The sequence below is a fragment of the Ambystoma mexicanum genome, chromosome 9, assembly GCF_040938575.1.
Source record: "Ambystoma mexicanum isolate Mex_15411 chromosome 9, UKY_AmexF1_1, whole genome shotgun sequence".
NCBI lineage: Eukaryota > Metazoa > Chordata > Amphibia > Caudata > Ambystomatidae > Ambystoma > Ambystoma mexicanum.
The window spans coordinates 705,172,398-705,198,131 of NC_090931.1; the positions used below are offsets into that span (position 1 = coordinate 705,172,398).

The 25,734-nt window shown below is 45.4% G+C and overlaps 1 protein-coding gene across 3 annotated transcripts in view; it reads right to left on the reverse strand.

Annotated features, from left to right (window-relative positions):
• Positions 1-25,104, reverse strand: part of PLEKHM3 (pleckstrin homology domain containing M3) — a 1,064,501-nt gene extending 1,039,397 nt beyond the window's left edge. The window contains exon 1 of one of the 3 annotated variants that reach the window (XM_069615595.1): positions 24,766-25,100. The gene's annotated coding sequence lies outside the window, so the exon portion shown is untranslated. Of the gene's footprint in view, positions 1-24,765 lie in introns of all 3 variants that reach the window. The other 2 variants (XM_069615596.1, XM_069615597.1) reach the window with 2 other exon arrangements.
• Between the last annotated feature and the right edge of the window lie 630 nt (positions 25,105-25,734).

Here is a 25,734-nt window from a genome sequence, read left to right on the forward strand (position 1 = left end):
AAGTCGGTCCAATTGTGCACTTGAGGGCATCCTCACATCTTTCCCCCCTGAATCCTCCCCTCAGGTGGGCAGGGAAAGGCCATTGGTTCTGGATCCTGACCTTAGGGGTGGATATGCGAAGGAGGAGTGAGGAAGAGAACATCTTAGGTGAGACATGGTAACCCCGATTTCCTTTTCATAATGAACCCTCCATCCACCAAGCCTTTGTAGGCTTTTGCCAGCCCTTTCCCTGTTCTTCCATCCAAACTGTCCCCAAGAAACTCCAACTCACACTGGGACGAGGAAGAGACCAACTAGGAAGACACATCTTCATTTTGTGAATACAGACACATATCAGCCTCAGCTATGTACTGAGACGAGGAGGACAGCACGAGCAAGGCAGAACTACCGTTCCACTGGCCTCATCATAGTGGTGGGAACTTTAAAAACTACATCCTTTCATAAATGAAGTCAGCTGTGGAGGCAGAGTCAGCTGTGGAGGCAGAGGCAGCAGCTGGGAAAGCAACTCCGGCTCGGCTGTGTAGCAAGCGGAGCGCTCAAGACCCGGTTACAGATGCAGAGTTTATGCAGCAGAAAGCAAAACTAAGGAATGCTGGAGGCCGGTAGCAGTCCGCAAAAGGGAGGCTGGCACAAGAATCCCGACCTGCAGGTGGAGCATCTCTGGAGAGCCACGCCACAAATTGCAGCTGGGAGTGGAAACGAGGTACCACGTGGAAAGTCGCGAAACCGTGGCGGCAGAGACCTTGCAGCGCCATAAGCTCTGACCGGTGAGTGTTGGAAGCACCGGGTTGGCATGCAATGCTGTAAGCTCCGACCGATGAGTGTGGGAAACACTGGGCTGGCAGTCGAATATGCGATGAGCATTATTTCGAATACTGAATGAAATTAAAACCTTAACAAGTACTTTTCAATTTCGAACAGAGCAAATTTAAGTACTTTTGAAAAACGAACCAACTGAAAATCATAAATACTTTGGAATGCTGAATAGATTAAGAACAAGTTTTGAGCACTTGTGAGTGGGGTGAAAGAAAGGTGGTGAAAATAGTTCATACCACAAACTGTATTTTGTGAAGCACAATTATTGGCAAAGTCAAGAAAATACCTAGAAGGGTATGGTATGAGAAAACAAGTATTGGCCAAATCCAAAAGAGTTCAAGGAACTGCATGCTATGAGGAAAACTGCATGGGCAAGAGCCAGGAGAATACAAGAAGCTGTAAGAAGTGCAGGAAGGGGGGAGCATCCAAGCCACAGTACAGTTTCAGAAGAGTATGACACTGGTGTATGGAAACATGGCATATTGTTCATAGAAAACCACCAAGAAAGGGATATCGGTTGCATGACCTGTAATGGGTGGACCATTTGGCCCGATAACTGCGTCTAGACAGAGTGCCCATGCATGGAGAAGCCAATGAAAGTATCCATAAAGAAGCGTGTGTTGTGCAACAATCTCTTATGTGATTTTGAAGTGAAAATATTGAACTGCCCATTTGAAATAGTGAAAAGAACCAATATTAAAAGAGCTGGGTTGAGTCCCAAGGAACTGTGTTGTGAACTGCTCTCAACTTGGGGAAGGGGAAGCTGACTATAAGCCAAGATCTGGAAGAAACTTTGAACTTTATTTTGAACACTGATCATTTTGTTGCCGACATCCCTACAAATTGTATACAGTTAGTTGTGAGGGCACGTGGGTTTTGGACAGAGACAGTTATTTGAGTTGGACTTCCTGACACAGACTATCCTTAGTTTTCTTTAGGTAGGGAAATCCCACCCTAGCATAGGGCATGTTTGGCCTTAACCCATCCTGCCTTTTAAAGTTAATTTACCTTTTGAGTACCAAACTTGAACCAGTTGTCTGTATCTTCCTATCTTCCTCGTGATGCCTTCACAGCACATAGCTCACACGCCTTTTTTAAAATGTTTATGGTTAAAAATACTTCAACATTTACAGTTTAGTATAAAACATACAGAATGTAAGATTCATACAGAGTTATACAAGATTTAAAAAAACAATAAGTGATTCATACAATACATAATAATATCCAGATTTGTGATCACAGCTCTAAAATTCTAATAAACATAAAATGCATTCAAATATCCCTAAAATGTATAAACTCTCATATTATCAATAAAGCCCCACACTGCAGCCACTGCGATAAATTATCATGATCTACAAAGCTGGTATCATACACAAATTGTCTGAAGTATAATATATGGTAAAAAAATAAGTCCCGGACAAAATAAAAACGTAGGATGCCAAGTTTCTATTTCATTAATACTATTACAATGACAACAATATACTTGAACAGATAGCACGAGACCCCTTTTAGCTAGAAAGTCTCTTGCTGGTAGTACATTTTAAACTAAACCTTAATAAGGTATTCCACGCAATTGCATTTGGAAAAAATACTAAATAAGATGCTACTGTGCCACAACATTTATGTTCCAATGATAGATGAATCAGGCAAATGTACCCATGCAGACCTTCCATAGTTTTAATACAATCTGCTCTATATAGCGATTCTTTCACGTACCCATGTCTTACGATCAGATCACTCGGAGAGTCCCAGCTCCTGCATGAACTCCAAACCGTAGATCGCCAAATTATTCACCTTTACATTCCACCCCTTGTCCATTATAACTGCTAAATCACCATACAGTGATCTATGCAGGGGTTCCATAATTCTTCTGAACAGTGAGAGTAGTTTCCATTTGGCTGTAGCCGTCATAGACTTCAAGCCTAGTTCAAAATGAGCAAGTAAAATTGGAGTACAATTAGGAAACCAAGAGCCCTTCTCCAAATTAGGGCCTTCAGTTTATCCAACCTACTAAACACCCACGTTTGTATAATTTCTATCACGTAAGGAAGCTTGGAAACATTTTTCCCCCTCATAAAAATTAACTAGAAGAACCAAAGAGAACTTACCAATTTTACTAACACATTACAGGCTTACTCAAAATTGAAGAAGCCTAAGTAGATGACGTTCTCTGCCTTGTACAGCTGTACGTTATTTATGACCCAGGGTCTAATGGATGAGAGGTTTTTGCATATGAATTTGCAAACCATTTACTATTGCATATTTAGCGAATGCCGCAAGCACCCTCTGCAAGCTACCTTTTGCTTCTCATACCTTCCTGTGCATCTTACCTATCCCTCGCCCTCATTCCAATTATCTACCCGACTTTACTTCTCCCTACAACTATTGAATGTTCTATCATACTCCTCCTTTACCTCTCCAAAAAGGCAAAGCACTTGTAAAGGGCACTATGCAAATGCAAGATAACATGACATAAATATATAAAACATTGACTGAACTTTTCATGTGGTGTAATGAATGTTTAATAGATTCTGGAGTATTCTACTTTAGCGGAACAGAACACTGCCAAGAAATGCACTTGCAGGACTACGGGCAACCTAATCAGTAAGGTTACAGATACTCGTATACTAACTCGCACTGTGTCCGACCATGCACCTGTGATGCTGAGCTTGGAGCCCGGGTCCCTCTTGCCCCCTCGCAATGCCTGGCACTTCAAATCCAAAGCTCTGCTCGACATGGTATTCAAAGCCGAGATCCTCTCAGACATAAGGAACTTCTTTGAGTGCAACCCACAGCAGGAGACTACCCTTGGGGTTTGGTGGGAGGCCTTTAAGGTCTATATTAGGGGTATGGCCATCTCACGGGAGGCGGGTGTCTTAAAAACCATCAGGAATTACCTACAATGCTCCGAGGCTAAACTCAAGTATCTGGAGCGTGAGTGTGTAACAGATGCAATGCCATCCAAGTTGGCTCAAATCAGAGCGGAACTGGAGACGTTTGAATCTCATGCTATGCAAGAGATAAAATACCTGGCACGACCAGTCGCAGCGAGGAAATATGGGGAGGGCGAAATACCTGGGAGAACACTGGCTAGGCTAGTCCGGGCTGAAGGGGGTAGAACTCATTGAATGTATGAAGGATGCGCAAGCGGTTCGACAACGGTCGGACCAGCAAATGCTTTGATATTCTCACAATTCTACGCAGACTTATATACTCCACGACATGAACACAACACACAGTATCTGTTTGATCAAATCCCCATGACTCTAATATCCCAATCCACTCGTGAGCAACTAGACGCCCCAATAACACTGGATGAGATAGTCCAAGCCATCACTGACCTCCCTCGAGGCAAGGCCCCAGGCCCCGATGGACTTACTTCAGAGTTTTATCAAGAGCATGTTGCCATCCTAGCACCTAGATTGCTGGAGGTCTGGTCCGAGGCACTTCGCGAATCCACCCTTCCCCTATCAATGCGTGAGGCAATTATAACAGTTCTTCTCAAGCCTGGTAAGCCTAGCGACGGATGCGGGTCCTATAGGCCCCTATCGCTTATGAGCTTAGACACAAAGATACTCACCAAGACCCTGGCCAACAGATTCCTCCCAATTATGCCGTACCTCATCAACGATGACCAAAGTGGTTTCGTACCTGGACGCTCAGCGTCTCTTAATACCAGAAGGCTCTTCAATTTCCTTTCAAGAATAGACCCGGGTGTGGAGGCAGTTACGGTCACACTAGACACACTGTAGGCCTTCGATATGGTCTTGTGGCAATATATGTGGGCAGTCCTGGAGAAAATGGGGCTTGGCCCAAAGATGATTCAATATATTAAGATACTATACTCTTGCCCCACCGTTAGAGTCTGGGTCAACTCTCGGATCTCACATTCCTTTGAGCTACAGAGGGGTATGCGCCAGGGCTGTCCCTTCTCCCCCATCCTCTTTGCACTGGCCGGTGAGCCGATGCCAGACTATGTCAGGGCACAACATTCCCCTAGGCGCATACGTCTGGCCGATAACCCTGATATAATATCGCTGTATGTGGACGATGTCCTATTGTATGTCAGGGACCCATCTACACATCTGGACCCCAGATTGAGAGACGTAATCAAAGCAGGCACCTTCTCTGGCTTTACCATTAACTATACGAAATCCGTGATATTCCCTCTCACCAGTGCAACCCAACGGCCGACTTGTGAATACCCCTCCACTGGTCACCGACGGTATTAGATACTTGGGGATCCAGGTAGCACTATCTAGATCTGCTCTAATCACTGATAATTATATCACGGGTGCGAAATACTTTGAATCTAAAGTAACCAAATGGCGCGCCCTGCCGCTCTCTTTGCCTGGTAGACTCTCATTGATGGTCCTGGTCTCCAAACTTCTGTACATTTTCGGAAATGTACCGATCTGGCCGGGGCAGAAATATTTCGAGGAACTACACGCAATGGGCTCTCAATTCCTATGGCACGCTGGTGCGGTTAGAAAGAAATGGCAACACATGGCCTTGCCCTATGAGAAGGGGGGATTCACGGCTCCTGACCTGGCCCTATACTGGATAGCGGCCCAAGCCCAATTTGCCACATAGTGGTATAAACATCCCACTGCCCACCCACATGTCAAGTTGGAAAAGCTGGCCACGACCGAGGTCAACACTATGACCCTGATCCTTCAACACAAATACACAACTGATGCCCCAGCTGACCCCATCACGTCCACCCTGAGGGCGTGGCGACGCCTTCTTGACCTAACATCCGCTCCCCGCCCTTATTATAAATGTCTCCCCATATGGAGCTTCCCCGGGCTGGAACATACTCACGACAAACTCCTTTCTCAACACTTGTCTGGCCTGGGGTACCACGCGTTGACAGATATAATCGCGGAAGGGAAGTTTATTACCCCACAGACATGGCACCCTGGCCATACAGGCTCGGCTCTGGAAATGTTGCAGTATTACAGACTCTGAGCCGCAGTCCGTGGTATGTGGTCATCATTCCCAGAGGAACCCCCAGATACCCTCAAGCTGCCAACTCCAGCAACAGTCGGAGACTAGTCTCCTCCCTATATAAAATCCTACTAATGAAGAGCACAGATATGGCCCCCAAAGCTCGGAGTGCGTGGGCCAATGAACTCGGTCTTGATGTCACAGATGACCTGTGGAGGAGTATGTGCTCTCACACGAGTAAGGTCTCCCTAAATACCAGATATCGATGCATGCAGTATAAAATATTGAATAGACTGTACTATACCCAGGGTTTCCTGTTTTTGGGGTTTATTTTTTTTTTTTTTACTTCCGGGGTGTTTTTCCAGTGTTTTCAATAAATTTCGGAATCTGTGTTTATCAGTGTTTTCCCATTTGCCCCTTTCAAAAAAATCGCGGACAACTGTTTTTCCAGGTGTAAACACAGAAATTTTATTTTATTGCTTCATTGCATGCAAATTTAGGGTAATCTCTCAATGTGAGAAGTTCTAAGGTCCTGCCCCGTTCTGCTCCTCTGCCACGGCCTTGTTTTTTTATTTATTTGGACAATGTTTTTCGGGTCAACATTGCGGAAATAAATAATTAATCGGGTCCACGGACCCGAAGAACATTGTCCAAATAAATTTTTAAAAAACAAGGCCGTGGCTGAGGCCTGTAACTGCCGCTGGGCACCAGTGGCAGTGACCGCCCTCCCCACATCCCGCTCCTCTGCTGGTGGGGGAGCTATCGGGGGCCAAGGGCATGACTTGCCTCTGGCCACGGCATTGGTTTATTTATTAATTTGGACAACGTTTGTCGGGTCCACAGACCCGTCCAAATAAATAAATAAACCAGGCCGTGGCGAAGGCCTGTAACTTAGGGTGACCAGATTTCCAAAACAAAAACCGGGACAACCAACAACATAAAAGAGGGAATACCACATCGCAGCCCACCAATGACCACCCCTCCCCCAATACATCCCCACAACCACCACCCAATCATATTTCCAGCTCTTCTCCTTTTTATAAACTGTATATGATCTCATTAGTGCAGTTTTGTCTCTGAATCTTGGCATGTTAATTCAAAACAAGCGTTTGCTATAACTGATATTACATGGCCTTGTGTAGAATTATTTCCAAGCCAGTCTCTGTAGCACAGTTAGTAAGTGTTGCGACTTGCACCTGAAAGGTTGGGGGTTCGAGCCAATCCTCCAACTCCAACATTGTGAAAAATAATTACAATTTTAATTACCATAGTCACCACCATGCAAACCCCAGACGGGGTTTCTAAAATGAAAAAAAACTCATGGGTCGCGGGACGGAGGGCGATTTACCCCGGGAAATCTCGGACGTCTGGTCACCCTACTGTAACTGCCTCTGGTGCCCTCTTGCAGGGGGAACCAGAGGCAGTAACAGTCCTGCTCTCGTCCTGCTTCTCGGCCACGGCCGTGTTTACTTATTTTTTTGGACAACGTTTTTCGAGTCTGTGACCCGATTAATTAATTTATTTCCGCAATGTTGGTCCCACCAACATTACAGAAATAAATTAATTAATCGGGTCCACGGACCCGAAGAACATTGTCCAAATAAATAAAAAAACAATGCCGTGGCTGAAGCCTGTAACTGCCACTGGTGCCCCCTTCCAGGGGGCACCAGTGGCAGTAACCGCCCTCCCCACATCCCGCTCCTCTGCTGGTGGGGGAGCTACTCGGGGGCCAAGGCCATGACTTGCCTCTGGCCATTGCCGTGTTTATTTATTTGGACAACGTTTTTCGGGTCCGTGGACCCGATTAATTTATTTATTTCCGCAATGTTGATCCCACCAACACTGCGGAAATAAATTAATTAAATCGGGTCCACGGACCCGAAGAACATTGTCCAAATAAATAAAAAAACACGGCTGTGGCGAAGGCCTGTAACTGGCTCTGGTGCCCCCTTACAGGGGGCTCCAGAGGCAGTAACAGTCCTGCCCCCATCCTGCTTCTGGGCCATGGCCGGGTTTATTTATTTATTTGGACAACGTTCTTCGGATCCGTGGATCCGATTAATTTATTTATTTCTGCAATGTTGGTCCCCACCAACATTGCGGAAATAAATATATTAATCGGGTCCACGGACCCGAAAAACATTGTCCAAATAAATTTTAAAAACAAGGCCGTGGCTGAGGCCTGTAGCTGCCTCTGGCAGAGGCAGTAACCGCCGTCCCCACGTCTGGCTCCTCTGCTGGTGGGGGAGCTACTTGGGAGCCAAGGGCATGACTTACCTCAGATACTGAAGGCAGGTTGCAAAATGCAATTCACCATTCAGCCACAAGGTGGCAATGGTGCATAATCATTTAAGGCACTAAATCCAAGTCATTCATAGAGCTGCCATGATAGCTCACTGGCAATGCTTCTGTCTTGAATACAAGACATCACAGCTTCAAATCCCGCTCCCTGCATACGATTTACCGGGGTTTATCAGAGTCCCCCGAGTAATAAATAATAACGGGGTCTAGATATCGGGGAAAATCGGTAATCACCGAAAACCGGACTCCCTAACTATACCCCACATAGACTTACCCGGCTCTCTCGTGGCTGCATACAGGCTTGCCCGAGATGCCTTGCCGAGAAGGCGGACCATGCGCATATGTTCTGGTCGTGCCCTGCACCGAGTACATTCTGGCGAGATGTTCTGGATGCACTCTGAGATTGTGGGCACGGTAATTGGCCCAGACCCGATGTTGTTATTTGGTATCTGGAAGGGGGATGAGATTAAGGAAAGGGCTAGATTTCTAAACGTGGGAAGCATGGTGGGCAAGAAATGCATATTGCAGTGTTGGAAGCGCCCCTCCCCCCTACTTTTAAGATGGGGCTCACAGCACTTACTGGGACACAAACATATGAAGAGGAATACATCCCCTTTATACCAGCGCAGTCTCGCACCAGGAACGTCTGGACTGTCTTCTGCAGCTACCTTAATAAAGAGATTGATGAGGACTCGACCTCAGCTATATCTCCATTCTCATGAACAAGATACAAACTACTGTTGTAAATCCTTGCCCCTTCCCTATTGAAGATGATACTTATGACTGCCAATGTATATGCTTTATTATGTACGTCTGTGAGAATATTTAAAGTGCTTTGAGCGTGTAACTGTCCCAACTATGCCAATAAAACAAAAGTAAAAAAAAAAAAAGAAATGCACTTGCAGGAAAACTACCAACTCCTCTGCAGTTTTACCATTCGTTATGTATAGCATGGTCAATGATGGTGTACCAGTCCTTCTTGAAAGCAATGCCACATGATTCCACCTAAAATATATACATACATACACACACACACACACACAACTGAAAAATGATGATGCATACCGCAAACATAGTTATTATTTATTAGTGCATTTAAGTTATACAACTTTTTACACTGAAAACATATTTCACAATTACAAATACACACAAAATACAATAAAAATAGTTAATCTCAAAGTGCCTTTAAATTGCTTACAATATAACCTTATTTAAGAATTACAATATCACAATATCAAAAATCGTTTCCTGGCTGTTTAAAATTCTAGTGCAAAAGAGCTCTGAATTTAAAAAGAATTCATAAGAAACAAATCTGCCAAACATATTGATTAAAGGTAATTTGAGGATCTTGCAATCAATGACTAAATAATATAGCGTTTCCACAACTTGAGCACAATGTCTACACACTCTATTAGTTCTCAGTATTTTGGTTCAAGCTCTTATCATTTCTCTAGCAGGCATCAAGTTTAGTTTGAACCTCAACATGTCACCTCTTGTGCGATCTGGAGGGGTGCTTTTGCAAGTAAAATGGCAACACATTAAAATCTTTAACTTCATATCTAAAATTAGCAAAACAAGTGATAATTCATGGCCAAAGCACGATTTTCAATATAGTCCTGCTCAAATATTTTTTGGGGACCTTTTGGGAACTATGAGCTCCTCTTCTGAAAACACATGAGAGCTCAAAATAAAAAACGCCCGCTGTTTTCAATAGCTTAATACCTTACACATCTTATTGTTCATTTCCACCTTCCGAATAACAAATAGACTGTTTTCTGGAGGAACAAATGTTCTCTAAATAGTTGCAATAATTTCCAATTTGTGCGAACCCGCAAGGAAAGTAAACCCAGTTCATGCCTCCTAATCGGGACAGGAGTTCCCTGCGGCAAGAATAAACTCAACCATGTCCCAATTGGAGGGCAACAAGCCCGTTACAGCACCATATAGCAAACGAGGAATAACTTTCTGATGGTAATAATTTAAAATTAGTATAACAGAAAAAGGGCCAGGTTTTCTGTCAATTAGTCGTATTTCAGAGGCACTCACAGAGACTGGATTTCTTCAATGATTCCCGTCCTGCAATTTAGTCCTCTTGGGGTGAATAAATACCCCAAAATATTTAAAGCTAGATACTAACTCCAAGCGGGACTGGTTCAAAACCCAAAGACATTTTTCTTTCACAAACTTGGTGTAGTTTAAAATTAGAATTTTACATTTGTTTATATTTAATTTTAAATTCAAAGTCAAAAAATATAAATGAATTTCTGAGAGGGCTTGTTGCAATCCAAGAGGAGTCAGGTTGAAGAGGATGATATTGTCCGCATAAGCTAAATAACTTACAACCAGACTACCCAATTTAAGATAAACATGGAATATACACTTCAAGGATTCATCAAGATCAACAATATACACATTAAACAAGAATGGAGCCAACACGCACCCTTGGCGAAGCCCATGATGAGTTTATATCCATTTAGCAGTATTTCCTACAGGATCCAAACAAATTTTGATCTTTGTCTCGGAATGCAAGCAATTAAAATACTAAGTATTCCTGAAGAACAACCTAATTTATCTAGCTGTTGCCAAAGGACTACTCAATTTCTGCAGTCAAAAGCTTGAGTAATATCTAAAAATGTGCAGTAAATAGGTTTCTTTTGGCACTAGCCTGGGTCTGTAAAAGAATAATCAAGAAGCAGTTCAAGGCTGTACCCGTGCACCCCTTCAACTCTGATAAACATCCAAAAAAACCTTTTCCCTTGCCCAACTCTGGAGTTCTTGCAATATCAAACTACCAAAGATTTTACTTACCGAATTCAGAATTGATATCGGCTGGTAGTTTTTGGGAAGCAATCTATCGCTGCTTTAATCAATTCAAATAAAGCACCCCTCCAATAGGGGAAAAGGGGAATTTAGCGAACAAATATTAGTAAACAAACCCCCTTAAAGTCCATAGGGGCACATTGGATTTAAAGTAGCGTTTGCTAGACCATCCGGCAACAGAGCTTTGGATGCTTTACTTTTAGTAATACAGGACTGCACCGAAAGCAAATCCACCAGCATGTAATCTTTCCACTTTACCTCGCATTGGGGTAGGCTTGTATTGGTTCCAACCAGCGAGAATACATTTGAAAAATGGTCTTTCCAAATTGAGGTCTCAATTGGTTGCATCTGAAGCGAACACTGAGATTCCAGCATCTTAATAAGCCTCCAGAACGGGGCTGAATTTCACTCACGAACCACATAAGGCATAGCTTCTGCATCAGCACTATACAGTTTGGCCCAAAAACTTTTGAGCCAATTTGTATAAGCTTGCTTCAAAGAGTTGGCTTCCGTTTTTTAGTGTATTGAGTCCTCTTAAAGATGTACGTAGGAGGCACTTCCTCTCACATATCCTTTCATCAAAAGTATGCTAATTTTATTTTTATTCCTGGTCATAGTCGAACCCCCAGAACTAACTATTACCAGTCCCTTCAATAACTCCTGGACCACATATTCATAGGCGAAAGGGTCTATTAATGAATCCTTAAAGTATTGGCACCCGACACAACGTTATTAAATCTAACTGCAATACCTGGTTTCCACAAAAGCGCATGATTTCTTGGGTTAACTTTAACACATAGGGGGTAATTCCGAGGTTGGAGGTAAGGGATAAACGATGCCGGTAATCCTTACCGCCCCGGGCTATTCCGACCAGCCAAACCGCTATTAGCGGCATCGTAAATAACAGTGCCTCTAATAGCGGCATGGGTGCGGGCATGCGGGCCATCATACTGGCAATAGCGGCATGCCGTAAACTGGAGGAGATCACAAGTGAAGTGGACATGCAAATACCGGCATCATGAAGGCGTCAAAAGTGGATTCTGGCATGCCGTAAATACCGGCATCTCTGACCAACCGTAAAATGCCATATGCAGTGTTCCCAACTGCCACAGGTGCAAAACATCAGCACAGATAGAGGCACTGGAGTCTGGCCCTGACCAAAAGGAGCTCACCCACACACCACACCCCTTTCCACAACAAGATCAATTCAATAGTAGCATCAACACTTCAGCTGGAGGACATGCATGCATTGCAACACCAGGAACACCACCAACACCAACAGCAGGCACCACAGAGGAGACGCAGCAGGAGAAGGAGGGTGAGACAGGCCCAGCATGCCCCACCAGTGCAGTCAGCGTAACCACGCATGCAGCCCCCAAACCCAAACATCAGAGCCAATTCCTCCAACCCAACCCCGCAGCACAATCACACCCTGTACCATCTGGACCGGGACACCATCAACACCATCGTGGACATGATACACGATTTTCAGCCTCATTGAAATACGCACCGCCATCCCCCCTCTACTGAAGGTAGTGTCGGTGCTCCACTCCCTTACCACAGCCACCTACCAGCACACGGTGGGGTACATGCATGGCATATCACCACCCTTATTCACTCGCATCCTGAAGCAAGTGCTGGATGCCCTCCTCAAGCACACAATGGAATACATATCCCTACCACAGACTCCCCAGGAGATTCTTGAAACAAAAGGTGGCCTCCATGCCATGGAGGTGGTTTACCGCAATCGCAAGCTATACCACTACAAACAGGTGCAGATGGAAGGTGACGCATGCAAGATCATCACACATTGTTGTGCCCGATATCCCGGATCAACCACAGGAATGCTGCATGTCACCATGGCAAAAATCAGCGCAGAATGCCTAACATTGCAGAGCCTACTGCCAACGCTCCCCATCAGAAATCCTACAGAACACAACACATCACTAAATTCACACAAACATAGCTGTATGCGTACACAATGCATGAGCTACAAGACGGCAGAGCACACCGTGTATCATCTTGAAGATGCAACCCACACCATCATTCCATGGCACAGGACACATCGAGGGCCTAAAAAATGGCGTGCCTACTACCAGGGACATGTGCATCTGACCAACGATAATCTGCCGACATGTGTGACTAGTACAGCTGTCCATCATCAATCGACTGGCATATAGCTTTTATGCCTCCCATGCTGGTGACAGTGGCAATCCCTTGATGTCGTGGCTCATCACCCCTGTCCGAAACACACAGAACAGACATGAGGACTACAATCGATCCCACACCCTTACCCGTGTGGTCATTGACCACACCTTTGGCCTGTTGAAGGCATGGTTTTGCTGCCTTAGCCCGTCAGTTGGGGCACTCCTCTACAGGCATGAGAAGGTGGCCAAGACCATCAAGGCATGTGTTATGCTGCACAACATGTGTATCCGATGCAACGTGCCCCTGACCCCTGACAATGAACTGCTACCACCTGGTGATGAAGAAGTGGCTGCACATCATTGCGGTGCCGATGCACAGGAGGGACGTGCTGTGTGTCAGTCAGTGATTGCACAATATTACTGACACGCATGGCTGCAGAGTGTGACATGATATTCTGACAGAGGCCACTGGGTGTGTGGGTACATGCACACTATGCACTGTATATGAATAAATGACACACGCTAAATGATGAATGTCCACTCAGGTCTTGCTTTCGACACAACGGGTGTATTAAATTTAATAAAGAAAATGCAATAAATGCAATAACCCTCCACCACCTTCATCCCTCTCCCCCCCACAGCTCCCCCACACATCCTCCCCCTCTCCCGCCTCCCCCCACAACTCCCCCACACACCCTCACTCCCCTCCGCCTCCCCCCACAACTCCCCCACACACCCTCACTCCCCTCCGCCTCCCCCCACAACTCCCCCACACATGTCTCATCAAGTCTCTTATGCCTACATCAGGCTGTCCAGACTAAATTCGCACTCCCTGGACCAGGTGGCGGCATGTCTGGCCGGCGCAGGGTGCGTGTTGACCTGCGAAGCAGGCTCGTCTGGGCGAGCTAGACGATGACGGGGTGGCCGCCTGCTCGAATTGGGTTGCCGGACGCCCTGCCTCCATGGCATCGGCTATGCAGCCTAGTACCTGGCGCAGGGCAGAGACCTCCTCACAGAGGCGACTAGTGTTCTCGGCAAATATTTTGCCCATGGTGGCGGTGTTATAAGAGATGGTCCTGCCTAGAGAGGCAATGTTCTCCCGCCACTCCTGCCTAGCCTGTGTGTGGTCCTCAATGAACTGCCGCACAAGGGCAGTCAGCTGCTCTGCACGAGGCGGCCCTGCGGGTGCACCTGTGGAGGTGGATGGTTCCTGGGTGTCCTGCTCAGCCTCAACACTCGCCACTATCGGACTAAAGTGACCTTCAATTTGCTCCTGCCCAGACTGCTCTGGGGTGGTGGCGTGGTCCGTCTCAAGGAATGAGATTTGGGGGGGTGCCAGTGGACTGGGCGTGCGGGACAGTTCTGATGAATCATCCTCAACGGGCACCCATACCACCTTCCCAGCCAAACTGGATTCCTCAGAGTGTGGTGCCTCGGCTGATTCCTCAGGCTGGGCAATGGGTGTTGACATGCATTTTTGTTGGGGCCTGCATGCTGTGTGATTTATGGCATTTACATCTTTGTGTGGTATGTGTCAGGTACGGCATTGCCTTGCTGCAGGCATCTGCATGTGTCTGTGATGCGTCCGGCTACTTTGCTGGGAGTGTGTGTGTGTTGGGCCATGGCTTGCCTCTTTGGAAGGTCATATTGGTTGACTTTCATCAGACTCTGCATTACAGTGTTTTCTTAGGACACTCGCCTCCATCGACCGATGTTGTGGCGCCACACTCCATCTCGCGAAAACCTTCTATCCCCTCCATTCCAATCATGCTGGCGCACATGTCCTCCCATGGGGTCAGCTTGATGGGTGAGCTGGGACCTCCTCCTGTTGCCCTTGCCTGGCTCCTGTTGACAGAGAGTATGTTCCGTACCCTGAGTCGTCCCAGCACTTACGACAGTCTTTTGTGGTGCGTGGGGTGTTTCCACCTGCACTAACTTTCTATGCAACAAGTGCCCAGATCTCCTTTTTTTTTAGGATGGCCTCCCTCTTCATGCTGTTGGCAAAGACAATCCCAGCATGCTCCTGCAGTGTCCCGGCTAGCATCTCCAACTCATCCTCGTTGAAGAGCTCCTTGCGCTGGCGGGCAGCTCCCTTCTTAAGGGCCTTGGGCATTGTGGTGTGTTTGGAGAAGGCTTTCTGACAAACAGCAGAGTCCCACAGGTCCTGTGTGCTGAGGATGGCAATGGATTGTGTATTTAAAGATGGCCGTCGTGCTCCTTCCCGTTCCTGTGTGATGACGCTACTTTCGGTTTCGCTTATTTACGGTGATCGCTATTAGTGGTCACTGCTAATGCCGCATTGGTTCATGCCGATAGCAGCAGATGCTGCTAAGGGCATTTTTCGTGCCTTTAACGGCATGGCGGTAATGCCCTTACCGGCATGGCGCAAAGCTTGTGCCCGCAAAGTCGTAATAGCCCTCTATTAGCGGGCTAATGACTGTCCGGGCACGCTATTTGAGCCATGCCGGTAAGGACCGTTACCTCCAACCTCGGAATGACCCCAATAGATTTTTCAATTGTTTTTAAAGGATCAAGCTCCAATGTTAGAGCAAGCAAACTGTGAACACTTTTGTGAATCTGACTTTAAGATCCAAACATACAAAATTCATGTCATCGGACATAAAAGATATAATCTAGAGTAGATTGGGTACATTTATTGAGCCAAGTGTAATGCAGAGGCATGTCACCACCGACATTACCGTTAGCAAGTGACAGCCCGCAACTCCTCGTTGTGTCTTGAAAAAATAAACCCCTCTCTTTTGATAAAACAGATGCTCCAGATCGCTCACTTGACAAATAATGCTGCAGGTCGAGGCATTCAGAATTAAGATCTCCAAATACTAAACATAGTGGTGTGTTAACGAGAATCTTCAAAAAATTAACATTGCAAAGGATTTGTATTCATCCATAAACTAACCAATCGCATTGCCCAGTATTAAAACAAAGGATTGCAAATTTGTTAGTGTCCCCATCAATTCATCCTTGCCCCTTAGTGTAGATTACTTAATGTGAACTCAGACTGTATTGTGCATCTGCTGAGATGTCACACTGTTACTTTGATTACCCTGGTACTTGCACATACCCAGAGAAGGTTGAAGAGTGAAATCTTATTAACAAACTGTGGGCTAGATTTAAAAAGGTTTCAGTTGACCAGGAGTAAACTGCACCAACCACAATGTATGCTTGCGCCTGAAACCACGTGAATATGGTTATTCATGAAGAGTAACACGCATAGAGCCATTTGCACCTGCCACAAATTGCGGTAGAAATGGCATCCCTATTCACATGGAAGGAGCAAATCAAAGATATAGAGCTTGCAAAGGAGAAGGGGACAAGAACGGGACAAGTGAAAAAGTTACATTACATGGAATCAGACGGAACTAGTTTCAAAAAGTGAGGGAAGTAAAAACATGTCAACAGAAATAGTTCCCGAGATCTGTCTGCAACACAGATCTAAAGTAGATCAAGTTGTAAGGGGAGCAAATTCTGAAATGGGTGTGACGAATCCAGAGATGTCGTCAATTCTCCCCGAGGGGGAGTCACTTCCCATGAGGCCGGGGTGGTGAGGCTGCTACCCGATAGTCCCCCTGGGTGGTGCACAGCGGGAGGATCTCATGGGGACAGACTCCCCCTCTGGGGGACAGGGGGTAACATCTTGGGAGAATGCAGTATGCCAACCTTCCACCCACACCCTATACACCTCCCTATCCTAAAAACCCCAACTCCATGGCCCATACTTCCATGTATGTCTGGAAGTCTGAAAACGTAACAGGACTACCTTTGGGAGACCCACTTAAGTACTGGGATGTGGAGGAGGTGTAGAGCAATAAAGAGCACCGGGAAGAACTTGAATGAGCCTTCTAGTTATCCTGGCCCATTCGACCTAAAAGGAAGGAAGGAAGGAAGGACTAACACTGTTGTCAAGCCCTCCCTCGAGAAGCTGCGAGCAACGAAGCAGTGCGCTGTGGAAGCAGGAAAGGGATGCTAACCGGGACACTGTCGAGAAGGCAGAGAAGTCCTTAAACGGTTTAGCGCTGAAGGACCGGTTCGGAAGCTGGCAAAGCATAGGCCCAGACCCGCGAAGAAGCTGAACTGTGCGGTCCAGTACAGACACCCAGTCTGCGAGACTGCAGAGCTGCCACAGTGCACCGGAGGGCGAGGGAAGCAATGGAAAGTCCAAAACCAAAGAAGGAAGGGCCCAAGACCGACCACAGCATGCCAGCGGAAACCCTAAAGGTTCCTGGGTTTGCCAGGATAGCATTGGGGAAGACTCAGAAGGTGGCAGCAGATCAAAACCCACAGAGCAGGGGCAAGAAGGTAACCCCTGGGGTAAAGAAGAATATTAAGAATGCCAAACCTAAAAGTAGAGAAATACGGATCTGGGACCCGCACCCACGAGACAGGAGAAGTACAAGTCATCTTCTTCACAAGAGTACCTGGCAGGGGAGTGAACCAGGTCTGCCAAGGCAAAGCAACACAGAAATACGGGTCTGGGACCCGCACCCACAAGAGAAGTACAAACCATCTTCCTAGTGGCAATACTTGGCAGGAGAGTGAACCAAGGCTGTCCAAGTATGGAGACAGGGAGATCTGCGACCCTCAAAGTGAAAGACTGAAAGTGCTTCCTTGTGGCAGTACTTGGCAGGAGAGTGAACCAATCTGCCCAAGTCTGGAAGGTACATTCATCAGTTGTCTTTTTTTTTCCAAGAGTTTTTTGGCACTACTTTTTTGCTGCAAAAATGTATCAAAAATATGGGGTGTGTGTAAATGGATAGAAGAGGTTCGGGGTGTAGAGAATCAGTTGTAAATAGCTGGGAAGGGGGAACTGTTAGGAATGGTATTCCTATTATATTTTTAGCTTCTTGCTTTATGCTTCCTCCTGAATGCATGGTGTGTCTCTGCAGGTATGAGGTCATGATTGGAATGCCAGGAGTGTGACTGACTGGAATACTGAGTGTATGGGATTCCACCCAGGGCAGTTGGTGATGATGTAGCCTGGGTGGTGGGAGCCAGTGGGCTTCCATATGACTGATCGTCCTATCTTCTTGTGATGTAACCCGATTATAGTAACCTGAAGATCTCAACTGGCTGAGTATCCTTCATAAGTACCCAGACTGCTGGTCATAACAGAAACTCGGGGGGAACCCCAGCCCCAAAAAATAAAATGTGATGAGTTTTTGCGGCAAACAAATAGGCAGCAAAAAACAAAGCAGAATAAAAACAGGCGATGGAATGACATAGAACCATCTGAAGCCGGGGAAGCCTGGGTCTAGGACCCACAAAGTGAAATACTGAAAGTGTTGAAGCATTCAACTGTGAAATCATAGTTAAAGAGGGACCAGGCGAAGGGAGTCATTCCCCCTTGTTGTGTTGAATTGCAAATCAAGAGACCCAGAGCAGGGAGTAATTCTCCTGGTAACCAAAGCTGAAATTACTTTCTGATACAGAGTGTTAAAAGATAAGCAGTGTGCCTGCCAAGGGAAAAACTGGAACTTTGTCTTTTATGTTGGAGGGCAATCTTGAAGAGCCAAAGCCTGAAAGTGAACTGTTATCCTCAGTCCAGAAGAAGGGAGTCATTCTTCTGGACCAAGGTGGTCTACTTTCTCTTTAGTTTAGTGAAAAGTGTAAGGGACAGAAGTAGGGTTTTGGACATACGGCCGTGGCCTATTGATTTACACTGACATTCTGATACAGCCCTTAGTGTTTTAGTGGAGGCAGGGAAAACGGAATAGAAATAGAGATAGATAGGTTTTCCTTTCCTTTTGGACCAAAATAAAAGTTTATAGCAACCACTATGCCACCTGTGTGTCAGTCTCCTCCTTCTGCACCCTTACAGGGAGAAACGTAGCAAGAGATTTGCTGATTTTGAATCGCTGTTGTCTATGATCGTTTATAGAAGTGTTGCTTGTTTGTATTGCGTGTCCATGCCATTCCCTTCAAGCAGTCTAATTTTGCAGATATGATTTGGAGGTAAGTAAAGCGCCTCCACATCCAATCAGTTGGAAAGGAGTGCGTTTATGTGTAGATTGCACCAGAAATGTGCAACATGCACATGTGCGTTGCAAGTGCATTTGCTCCTTATCAGATCATGAATTGAGCGCAGTTCGCATGCGCTACTTTTTCGGTGTGTGCAAATGCATTTGTACTAGCAAAAGGTGTGCACAGACATACATTGACTGCTGCGCAAATGGAGGAGTACCCACTCGCATGAGGACCTGCAACTCTACCTCTCTGCCTTGATATGATATGGCATTTATAACGCGCATATACACAAGTGTTTCAAGACTTGAACTCTCTCGAGTCCTCTATTGATAGATTGAAAAGAGAATTCCACACCACCCTCATTAACTGCCACTCCAACCATCCTGGCCGGCTACAGGGCATGCTAAATCACTCCTCACTCCTCCTAAACCTATAACCATCAACTCCTGTCTCACAGCTAATGACCTAGCTGAATACTTTACTCAAAAATGTCCAAAATGAAAGACTCGCTCCTCCTACATTCTACACTCTGCCTACTCTACCCTTATTCCTCAGTCTCTATCTCCCACTTTGGTCACACTAATACTAAAGACGTCCTATCTCTACTAATCAAGGCTAAGCCCTCTTGTGCCCCATCAGACCTCTTGCTCATCAACTAGTCATGCCCATTGCTGCTTTAGTGCCCCCTCACCTCACTGAACTCTTCAACCTGTCCTCTGGGTCTGCTTGCTTTCCTTTTATTTTAAAAATGGATACGGCCATTCCTCACCTAAAAAAGGAAGGGGCTTAGCCAAACCTACTGGCTAATATTTGCTTTGTGCCTCTCCTTCTGCACTTCTCTAAAGTGCTTGAAAGGGTTGTGTTCAACTGCCTTACCAATTTCCGAGACATGCAAAACCTTCAAGACCCCCTACAAGCAGGTTTCTGTTCCTGTCACTCCACGGAAAACTGCTCTCATGAATGTCTCCAACATCATCCCCTCTGCTAAGCCCTCCAACCTATCTTCTATCCCAATATCCCTGCTGTTGACACTGTCAATCACTCTGATCTCCTTAATGCTCTCGTTGTTCTTGGGATTCAAGAGCAAGCCCTTGCCTAGAATGAATCCTACCTGGCAACTTGTGAATGGTATGTCCCCTGGAGCAACAACACCTCTCAACTCACTCCTAACTGTTGGTGTTCCACAAGGCTCTGTCTTGGGTCCCCTCCTCTTTACACTCTACACCTCTACTCTTGGGGTACTAATTTCCTCTTTTGGGTTCTCGTACCAACTCTTCGTGGACGACACCCAAATATTCTTCTTTTCCTGAACTCTCCTCTGATCTCTCTATCAAAATGTCCAACCGTCCCTACTGAATGGCTTTGAACTCTCTGTTGTTAAACTCAACCAAAACAAAAAGGTGCTCTTCATTCCTGCCAAATACTCTCTCTCTCATCTCTTCCCCTGCCTATCCAGTTCCCACTTGACACTCCCCCCTACTATTCTACAGCTAGAAACCTCCTCACACCCACTCCACTTTCATCTCCAAAACGGCAACAGCAGCTCGCCTCAACCTCCCAAATACTGGGACCATCAGGAAGCCCCTTTGTTTCAACACTTCCAAGCATCTCTTATCTTCTCTAAACTTGGCTACGGCACCAGCACCCTCTTGGGTCGCTCCAACTAGGTTTTCTGTCCACTCTGCAAGATCATTAACTTCACTACCAGGACTCTCTTTGGACTCCCTCACTTTATACATAATTCCTCATACCATCACCAGGCTGTATGGCTGATGATGCAAAACAGGGCAAGTTTAAATGTCTTCTCCTGGTTCACAAATCTATGAACGGTAAGGCACCACTGTATCTATCCTCCTCTATCCAACTGTACAAACCTTCTTGTAATTTCCGCTCTGCCTTCTCTACCCTTGTGGCACCTCGCCGTTCCTGTGCTTCTCGCTTGCCGCCACAGTTGCAGATCTTGGTGGTAGTAGCAAATATTCAATTGAGAACTTTGAAGGCCAAAGTGGAGAAGGGCTCCATGTGAACAGCAGTTGAACATGGATCAGTTAGTCCTAAGAGTTGCATGGAATTCACTTCCCAAGACAAACCTGAAAAACAGTCCACACAGATTTGTTCAAAACCAAACTAAAATCATACCTCCTTGCCTCCGAGTTACCCTTTTAACCTACCTCTCATCTGACCTCTAGCTAACATTTTCCCCTCAGCTCTAACATACTTCTGTCCTCACTTTCTCTGCCTCCACTCTATCACTTCATCCATCACGGTCACATCCATAACAGCTGACCATACCATCTACGTACACTTAAAAATGTCTAACGTTGGTTGTCCTTAATCTATTTAGGTACACCCATGTATTTTCCCCAGTGCTGTTCCATTTCCTCCCCTTCACAACCTGGTCAGAATGTTACTCAAACTCACCAAATCTGATTACGTATCCATTGTACGTTCTTAGTGATCAAAAGAGCATTGTTCCTCTCTGTAATATTATATATATATATATATATATATATTTTTTTTTTTTTAATGTTTTGGACTACAACTACCATGATTCCTCACCATCGACTCTGGTGGCTAGGCTTGATGGGAGTTGTAGTCCAGAACATCTGGGGGGGGGGGGGGAGACAAAGGTTGCAGATCCCTGCCCTACATGGATGATCTCTACCGTTCTTTATGCCCCATGATTTAATACCATGCCTCACTGCCTCTATATTCACCACAACGGGTTACATTAAATGAACTTACCTAGCTTACAAATCTCGCCACCATCACTCTATCTTTCATACCAGATTGTAGCCTATCCATCGTAAATGATAATTGGCATATCAGTTTGTCACATCATGCTCAATGACATAACAGTCTGTTAGATCTCGCCCCACGTTTACTCCAACAAACGCTTGCCAATATCAGTTTGTAGAGTCCTGGGCCACATCCACCTAAACCTCACTGAGATAGCAGTCTGAGTTTGACTCTTCCTTCTCAAACAAATTCTCAGCTGACTAGTTTAACTCTGTTTTCTTCACCTATTGTTCAATGACATATCAGTCTGCTAGTTCTCGTCCATTAATGTTTCTTTGTCTATTTTGGCACCCCCTTTGCAGGACATCTCTATCGAACACCATCTATCCCATTGGTGCTTTCTCTTGTCAAACAATTTTGTTATAAAATTAGCTCTCCAACCATGTGAATTTATCAAACCTTCCTCAATTGTCCCTGCCTCTTCTCGATCCCTATTGTTTGTAAACACATGTGCTGTGCAGATTACTCGTCTTGCAATCTTCAAACTAATATCCTTTTTGTCCAGATCATGTAGCACAAAACAAATACAAATGCTTATGTACCTGCTTATGTACCAACTGCGTCCATTATGAGGGTCACATTCACACAGTCCTATTTTGCTTCACGCAGTAGTACTCGGTATGCTGGAATTCGAACTCCCTTACTTAAAAAAAAAAAGGGGGGGAATGCAAGACCACAAAAGGCAGATTACAACAATACTAGGCCTCGGTTAATGGCTTAACATTATGACATGTGTCCAGTCCCACTATGCCAACAACACACACAAGCGTGCTAACAGCCCAGCTAGCTTGCAGCTGGAAATGTTGACCTCCTTCCACAACCAAACTAGTCATTACAGAGACATGCATAGCTACCAAAGAGAAGTGAGGAGGCAAACACAAGCCAGTTTGACGCAAGTGCAAGAGCTGTGCATCGATACTAGAGCTATTTTATTGGCTACGGTGTCCGTGTGGCTCTAACTCCCGGCTAATAGGGGCAAATCACTTCAGCCCTGATGTTATGATGAGAAATTCTGGAAACGAAACGACTGACCATCACACACCTTTTTAGCAATACGAGTACACTAGCCAGGCTGGGGTTACGTAGGAAAATGCACTGCACCAAGCTGGCTACTGTGCAAAACTGTAATGACTATTTTTATATAGTTGGTCTACTCATAGTCTAGATTAAGATATACATGAAGGAATAAAGCATTTACCGCTTAAGGACATAGCATCGCCAAAACTAATTATACAACACTCTGGCAAATGACAGCACAACCCCAAGTAGGCACATCGGCACAGAGCGTGGGTACGACATTAACTAAATTTGAAACTGCAAATGTAGAAAAGTTTATATGTTAATGCTCCCCCCCCCCCTTATTGGCAATCTCTGTACCCAAGATGTTTCAATGAGCAGGTTAACTACTACCCGCATAGCAATCACGAGGCCATTTAAAGCTACTAACCCTTCATCTTCCTTTAACAACGACATAGAAGGCCCCACGACAGTAATAATTTTAACACATATTTGGAAATGCTAGCTATTAGGAAACTTCACCTAAAATGTCTTAACACATTGTTGTGCTTCATTACCTACATACCTCAGGTAAGAACCCCATCCAGTTGAAGTCCACAAAGCTCACGGTGCCTCTACCAAACGCTACTTTTGTAATTCCGTTTGCAATAAAATAAATAATATCTCATCCTAAAATGGCCAAGTTATTAACTCATAAAACACCTGCGGGATAATTTAAAAGTTGCAGACTATTGAACACTGCAGCCTCAAGTATATTTGCTCAAAATTGTACGCACAAATACAAATCTAATCAGGAAAAAAAGAAAAATGTATGACACTGCCACAGAAATATGAAATATGTATTTAGAGTACATTTGTCAGTGATGCATTAATACAAATGCAAGCACCTTGTAGATTACCCCGGTGTCATCAGAAGGGGAAGTGCATCTGGTTAATGAGTTCTCACAAGCAGCTAGAAACCACGAAGTTAAAACAAAAGCATGCGCATACAGCCCTACAGTAATAAGTGAAAGTGAGACAGCGCTTTAGGTTCCCCTTTCAGATTACCTCATCAGAGCTTCGGCATCCCATGGGGCCTTGAGAGAACACGCCCAGCTTCTCTCATCTCTCCACTGCAGCATCCGATAGAAGCACTGGGTGGCATGAAACCAAGGGACTGTTTCCGTCCAAGCAGGACCTCGGCCGTATTCCACACTAGTCAAGTAACAATCAGGCCACTTTCCAAAGCGTTCAGATCCACTGCAAGCGACTATGTGCGCATGTACATGTTTCAAGGAACATATGTTTATTCCAATCTTTGTCCACATAGGAAATGCCCAGTAGCCCATATAAGCAGCTTGCCCCTTCTTCAGTGACGAGGTGACGGTTTTGTCAACAAGGAAGATATCAACACAAACCATATGTTCTTCCCCAATTGAAACACTACAGTAAAAAAATAATAATAATACGCAGTCTTTTCAACTTTAAAGGGATGTCTTAAGTGGCATTTTTGGGACACAACGTGCAAGCATTTTGAAAGTCAGGTACATAAATCCCAATGAACATTTCTGAGAATAATACTCATTTTTAGTTTTCAGCTCAGCGTACAGACACACTTCATGGCTTCTTCACGCAAATAAGATAATGTCAATTGCGTATGAAGACAGGCTACTAAGTAGAAAACATCTGCAGCGTGTTTCTTTATTCAATGGGTGAACTGATTATAGCTTGACAAAACAAAACACACTGGAAATGTGAGAGTTCCCCCAATGCAAACAGATCTGATAATGAGGTATTTAATAATTAAATAAGAACATGATACAACGGCTCGAGTAGGTTGAAATAAAACATTTCATAAAACAATGTGGTGTGCAGTTTAATAAATTAAAGCAATTACAGGAATGCAACAGCAGAAAGCAATCCACAGTCCTGTGGCAAAAAGGGGCATATTCACCTGTGAGTCTGCAGGTTCCACCCGGTGTTGTGTGATTGGTTCCTTTGCTCGGTCACCGTGTGCCAAAACAGAAAGCTTGAATGGGCACCGGGTGACACTGCCCTGCGGGGAAGAGCATTGTTACAGTGTATGATATGTTGCCACTGGGATCAGCTGCTGCCTGTGATGTCTACTCTGTTTGCAACCCCCTCTTGGTCCGTCGCTTTAACGTGTCCGGCTGAAAAACACTGCTGTGAAGCATAAACGTTCCGCTGCGGCTCTCATTCTCTTTGTGACGTAATTAAAACTGTTGGGACTCCGAGTCGTTCTACGCAGCTCTCTTCTGTTTTCCAGTTTCGACTTTCGCCTCCTTAGCCGTGTGTATTTGGCATTCGGTTAAGAAGGATGTGTGACTATGGTTAATTAGGTCAGAAAACGAACGTTTTATTTGGGAAAACATTGTTACTTCTGAATATTTTTTTTCTCATACTACAATATCCACCGAGGTTACTGCCCCAACTTCACGAACAATTCATGCACTCCTGTTATTTTCTTTACATTGTTCTGTGTAGTTTTGCTTTTCCATTATGAATACTGTAGTATTCTCGTGGACCGCCTTAGCCCCCAAGGACCTGCGACGCTCTCACTCATACATACAAAGGAGGCGGAGGCAGGAGGTGGGGTACAACACGTCTTTCTTTATTTTCTCGAACTGACGTTTCCCCTCCCTTGCCTGCCCCTCCCCTTCCCGTGTCCAGTGTCCTCCCCCACTTGACATGAGGCAGTGAAAGACCCCCCACACCCCTGATATTAACATGAAGCCCTACTTCAATTTATTTCTTCGATGAGCCAGTGAGGTTTTTTTCGAGTTCTTTGGGGTCGCTGGTCTCTCTGTTCAAGGCCACCTTGTGATGGCCAGGGCGGCACCTCGGCGCTGGAGTCTTCTCTGTCTCCGTCATAGGGTGTTTCCAATTCGTGTAAAAGATCTGG